Source organism: Bufo bufo, chromosome 6, assembly GCF_905171765.1.
Source record: "Bufo bufo chromosome 6, aBufBuf1.1, whole genome shotgun sequence".
In the NCBI taxonomy this organism is placed as follows: domain Eukaryota; kingdom Metazoa; phylum Chordata; class Amphibia; order Anura; family Bufonidae; genus Bufo; species Bufo bufo.
The window spans coordinates 404,727,402-404,732,735 of NC_053394.1; the positions used below are offsets into that span (position 1 = coordinate 404,727,402).

A 5,334-nucleotide genomic window follows, 5' to 3' on the forward strand; every position below is an offset into this window, starting at 1 on the left:
ATATCTTCTACTGTATATTGTTACATATACAAAAACACTTTAACCCCATAAGGACCTGCGCCGTACATGTACGGCGCTGGTGCCCATGACTTAAGGACCAGCGCCGTACATATAGGGCGTGCTTATCGGGTGGGTGCAGGTGCTGCGCCCGACCGATCAGCGGCAGGGGTCTGGCAGTCACTGATAGCCCGACCCCTGCTGTATGAGCCGGCATTGGTAAAAACACCGATGCCGGCGCATTAACCCTAGCACTGCCACGGTAAGTGCTGACCGCGGCACGTGCAGGATCTTGCTGGGTGCGGGGTTGCTATCGGGTCCCCATGCTGCTGTGACAGGGACACGATCGCTTGGGCGGCAGCCGGATATCTTCCTTAGGCATCGGGGCTGCCTTCTGTGACAGCCTGTGAGATCCACCCCTATGTATTACACTGTGTAATACACTTACAGCCAATACATTACAATACAGAAGTATTGTCATGCATTGTAAAGGGGATCAGACCCCCAAAAGTTAAAGTCCCAGAGTGGGAGAAAAAAAATAAAGCGAAAAAAGAAGTAAAAAAAATAAGTTTCAAGTTGAATTAAAAAAAAGCATAATTTTCCCAAAATAAAGTTAAAAAAAAATATTGTAAGAAATAAGGAAAAAAAGAAAAGTAAAGTAGAAATTGACCTAACCCCTCAGATGAACACTATAATGGGACCCCCTACGGACCTCATAGACCCCCATAGACTATAATGGGGTCCGTTAGGTTTCCGCTCAGAAGATGATTTTGGAGCGGAGACAAAAGTCCTGCATGCAGGACTTTTGTCTCCGCTCCAAAATCATCTTCTGAGCGGAAACCTAACGGACCCCATTATAGTCTATGGGGGTCTATGAGGTCCGTAGGCTCCGCTCGGCTCGTCTTTTCCGTTTTCCTGCTCCTATAACGGAGCAGGAGAATGGAAAGGTTGAACGCTGATGTGAACATAGCCTTAGTGGTCTTCTTTTTTTTTTTTTTTATAAATATTTCTTTATTTTCTTTTCAATAATACAATTAATTGTAACAATCTTTTAATTTCGTAACATTGTAATTATCATTTCTAAATTATTTTTTATTGCCCCCCCTTACTCCACCCCAAATCTTTTCCCATATGGTAGAAAAAAAAAAAAAAGAAGAAAATAAATTCCTCCTCTCTCTCTCTCTCTCCAACTCCCCCACAGCACCAGCGCACCTCGTCCGTTTTCACATATGGAGATCACTTTATTAACCATTTCTGCCATATTCTAGTGAATTTCTGTTTTTTCTTAATATTTGCCAGATGAAACTCCTCTATGGCAAGTGAGATTCTAGTGGACCTCTCCCATTCCCTGACCGTGGGCACAGCACTACCTCCCCAATGCATTTCCTTGCTTGAAACAAAAGTTTGGAAATGACTTCTCGATGTTGAGGGGTGTAAATTTTTTCCATCACCCCCAATATACATATCTCAAATTTCTGGGGGAATTTTAATCCTGTGATATTGTTCTATCCTATCATTTACCTTTGCCCAAAACTCTTGGGTTTTTATACATAACCAAAGTATGTGAACATCGTCCACCCTAACTTCCCGACATTTTGGACAGCTAAAGATTTTAGGTTTATAGCACTTCATTAATATCCTTGGGGAATAATATAAGCGGTATAGTATATTGAATTGAGTAATCCTATATGAAAAGTTCTTTGAGATCCTATTTTTTTCTTGTATAGCCATACACCAAAACTCTTCTCGCTGAGAGCTTATATCATCTTTCCATTTATGCATTAAACTAATACCTGCTCTCTTCTTAGTCTTTTGCTGTAATAAGCATTGATATATTTTAGATACTAATCTTCCCCCTGGTGTCAATTTAGAGATATTTACTAACGGCTGTGGAGAAATGTCAATTTGAGTATCTTTTCCTAGCACTACTCGTAGTGCATTTTTTAATTGAAGGTAATAGAACCTCAGGTCTATATTGCCGAATTCATGCTCCTTTTTGAGATCCTCATATAGTCTTACATTCCCCTGTCTCCATACTTGCCCTAATTTATAAACTCCATGTTTCCACCATATTTTCTGTTTAATTAGCTTGAGTTCTAAGAGTTGGGTATTCTCCCACAACAAAGTATCGGCATGGAGTCCGGATTGATTCCATAATGCTCTTGCCTGCCTCCAGACTCTGTCCATCAGCTGAAATAGCGGTATCTTACGACCCTGTTGTGTCAGCTTCTAGTATCTGGAAGATAGTACAGTTCTTTAGCCTAGGATTTATCCCTTCAATCATAGCCTTATATCTTAGCGTATTACTCCACGTTATCATGTTTTTTATATGTCCAGACATAAAGTAGAGTTCCAGGTCTGGCACTGATAATCCACCCTCCTTCTCATGAATACACAATATTTCTGCTTTTAGCCTTGTTTTTTCCCCTCGCTATATCAGATCCATTAAGAGACTGGCTAGTATTTTAAATATTTTTTTGGGGATTATTACAGGTGAATTCCATAGAATATAATACAGGGAGGGTAATAGACACATTTTTACCAGAGATATGCGACCCGTCATCGAGACGTATAATCTTTTCCACTCCTCTATTTTTTTCCTAATCTCTTGTATTTTAGGAATCACATTCAGTTTAACATGTCCATTGGGGTTTGGAGTTATTTGAATACACAGATATTTGACGGGTTCCTCCATTCTCTTAATTTCCAGTGGTCCTGGTATAAAATTGTTCAGAGAATCAATCGGGACGCAGGCCGATTTAGACTAGTTTATATTTAACCCTGCATGTTTGCCATATTGATCAAATACCTGAAATTTTTTCGTAAGTGATCCATGTGAGCCTACAAATAGCATAATGTCATCTGCATATAGAGCAATCTTTTCCTCATGTTCACCGTATCTAAATCCTACACATTCTTTATCTTGCCTAATCATACCAGCTAACGGCTCCATGGCTATAGCAAAAAGTAGTGGGGAAAGTGGGCATCCCTTTCTTACCCCCCTACCTATGTGTATTTTATCGGAATATTCCCCATTTAATATCACTTTTGCTGTTATTTCCGTGTATAACAACCTTACCCATGAGATAAAGTTGTCACCGAAGCCCATCTTCTTCAATGTTGCAATCAGGAAAGGCCACTCTATCGTATCAAATGCCTTTGAGGCATCTATAGTGACAATCAGTCTTTCACCACAATTTGTAGGTTCAAGCTGGGTGTTCACAAAATAGCGCATAATATTATTAGTTGTAGTTTTACCTGACATAAATCCCGTCTGATCCTCATGAACAAGTCCAGAAACCACACTTCTAATTCTAGCTGCCAGGATCCCAGCCAATATTTTATTATTAGTGTTAATCAATGAAATAGGTCGGTAGGAATCCGGCGGAGTTGGATCTTTACCTGGTTTTAGGATTAGTGTGATTAAGGCTTCTCTCAGTGAGTCTGGCATTTTTCCCCTCTTCATCGAGTCGTCCCACATATTCAATAATTTTGGTATTAGTATCTCTTTATATTGGGCGTAAACCTCGAACGGGATTACATCTATTCCTGGGGTCTTATTTTTTTGCAACCCTAGATAATATTTCTTCCACTTCCAAGGCCTTTATAGGGGCTTCCAAATTCCCTTGTTGATCTACTGTTAACCTAGTAATATTTATTTCCTTTAGAAACTGATGTATTTGCCCCGCATTCTTTTTTATCCTACTGCTATACATATCTTCAAAGTATTCTCTAATCAATTTTATTTTAGTAGCTTATTCAGCAATTTTGTGTCCTGTTTTATCTGATTGACTATGAATATAGATTTTTATTTATTTTCTGCGTCGCCACCAATGCCGCTAGTTTTTTTCCAGGTATATGGGCATATATATTGTTGGCCCTCACATCATTTTCTTTTTGTTGTTCCGCCTATAGGAGCCGCTCATCTTCAAATTTACCAACCTTCTCTATCCACTCTTCATAACAACTGTCTATGGGGTTTTCGATATAGTTTTTTTTCATATTTTTCCGCTTCTTGTTCCAGGTCTGTTATTTTTTTTCTTTATCCCTTTCTTATAACTTATTGTGTATTTTAGAAAAATCCCTCTCATGTAGGCCTTTGCGGCCTCCTATACTATATTAATTGCTGCTGAACCTTCATTCATAGCAAAATATTCCACTATCTCTTTTGAAATCCTATCGTGTACTCCCATTATGTTTATCCACCCTAAATGTATGTGCATGCGTCTTATTTTCTTATTTGTTGTTTTTAGACTTATAATAACTTGATTGTAATCTGATATTCCACGCTGTCCGTATCTAACCTTTTTTATTAGTGAAAACTAAATCAATCCGTTATAAACTCCTGTGGGTTTTTGAAAAACCTGAGTATTTTTTTAATTTGGGGTGCATTACTCTCGAAATATCAATCCAACCCATTTCCTCCGTGATATTTTTTAATTTAGATCCTGTGCATAAATTTTGACCATTACCGATCCTACATCTATCCATTTTAGTGTCCATAACATTATTAAAGTCACTCGTGACTAAAAGTGGTTTATCCCCTACCTTAAGCACAAATTATTAAATTTTCAGTAGAAAAGGTGGCGGTATATAGACATTGGCTATTATCCATGGTTTCCCTTCCAATAGGCAATCAGGACGTACCGGCCCTCCCCATCTATAGCGGTTTCCCCTAATTTTATCTCAATGTCATGATGGATCAATACACTGACCCCTCTAGCATATGATGAGTAGACTGAGTGGAATGAGTGCTGTATCCACGGCCTGGAGAGTCCACCTGTCGTCCCACCTGTCAAATGTGTATCTTGTAAACAGACTATAGCGTGTAATGTTCTATGTATTGCGTCAAACACTGCCACTTTTTTTTGACCCCTACTCAGACCCCTAATATTCCATGAGACAATTCTCATAGAGGCTTATTTTATATTTTGTTCCTTTCCCGAGGTCTACTGAGGAGCAGTGGGGAGTGGTAGGGAGAGTAGAGAGGGGAGTAAAAACAAAAACAAAAAAAAACATATAATATCTACCCTTACCAACCCCTTTCCCTTCTGCATGAACCAGGCAGTTCCCCTCCTGGTTCTCTATCCAAGCATCCCTCCTCCCGGCCAGCCCCCAGCCCGATTTGCCCCTAACTCCCTATGTTTTCTTTAATCCATACCTCAACCGCCTCCACTGTGTCAAACACCCAGTTCTTGCTTTCCCATTCTATCCTCAGTTTAGCCAGGAACATCATTGAATATTTCCCATTATTTGAACGTAATATTTTATTTACTTCAATAAAGCGACTTCTTTCCTTCACCGTTTATTTTGCATAATCGGGAAATAACATTACTG

General features: G+C 39.3%; 3 protein-coding genes across 4 annotated transcripts in view; 1 reads left to right on the top strand and 2 right to left on the bottom strand.

The window, feature by feature from the left end:
- The window catches only part of LOC121004478 (oocyte zinc finger protein XlCOF7.1-like), a 1,216,478-nt gene that overhangs the window by 1,038,505 nt on the left and 172,639 nt on the right, over positions 1-5,334 (top strand). The window lies entirely within an intron of this gene.
- LOC121004516 (zinc finger protein 300-like) overlaps positions 1-5,334 on the bottom strand; it is a 734,886-nt gene that overhangs the window by 724,220 nt on the left and 5,332 nt on the right. The window lies entirely within an intron of this gene.
- LOC121004486 (gastrula zinc finger protein XlCGF26.1-like) overlaps positions 1-5,334 on the bottom strand; it is a 253,774-nt gene that overhangs the window by 4,687 nt on the left and 243,753 nt on the right. The gene's annotated exons all lie outside the window — the stretch shown is intronic.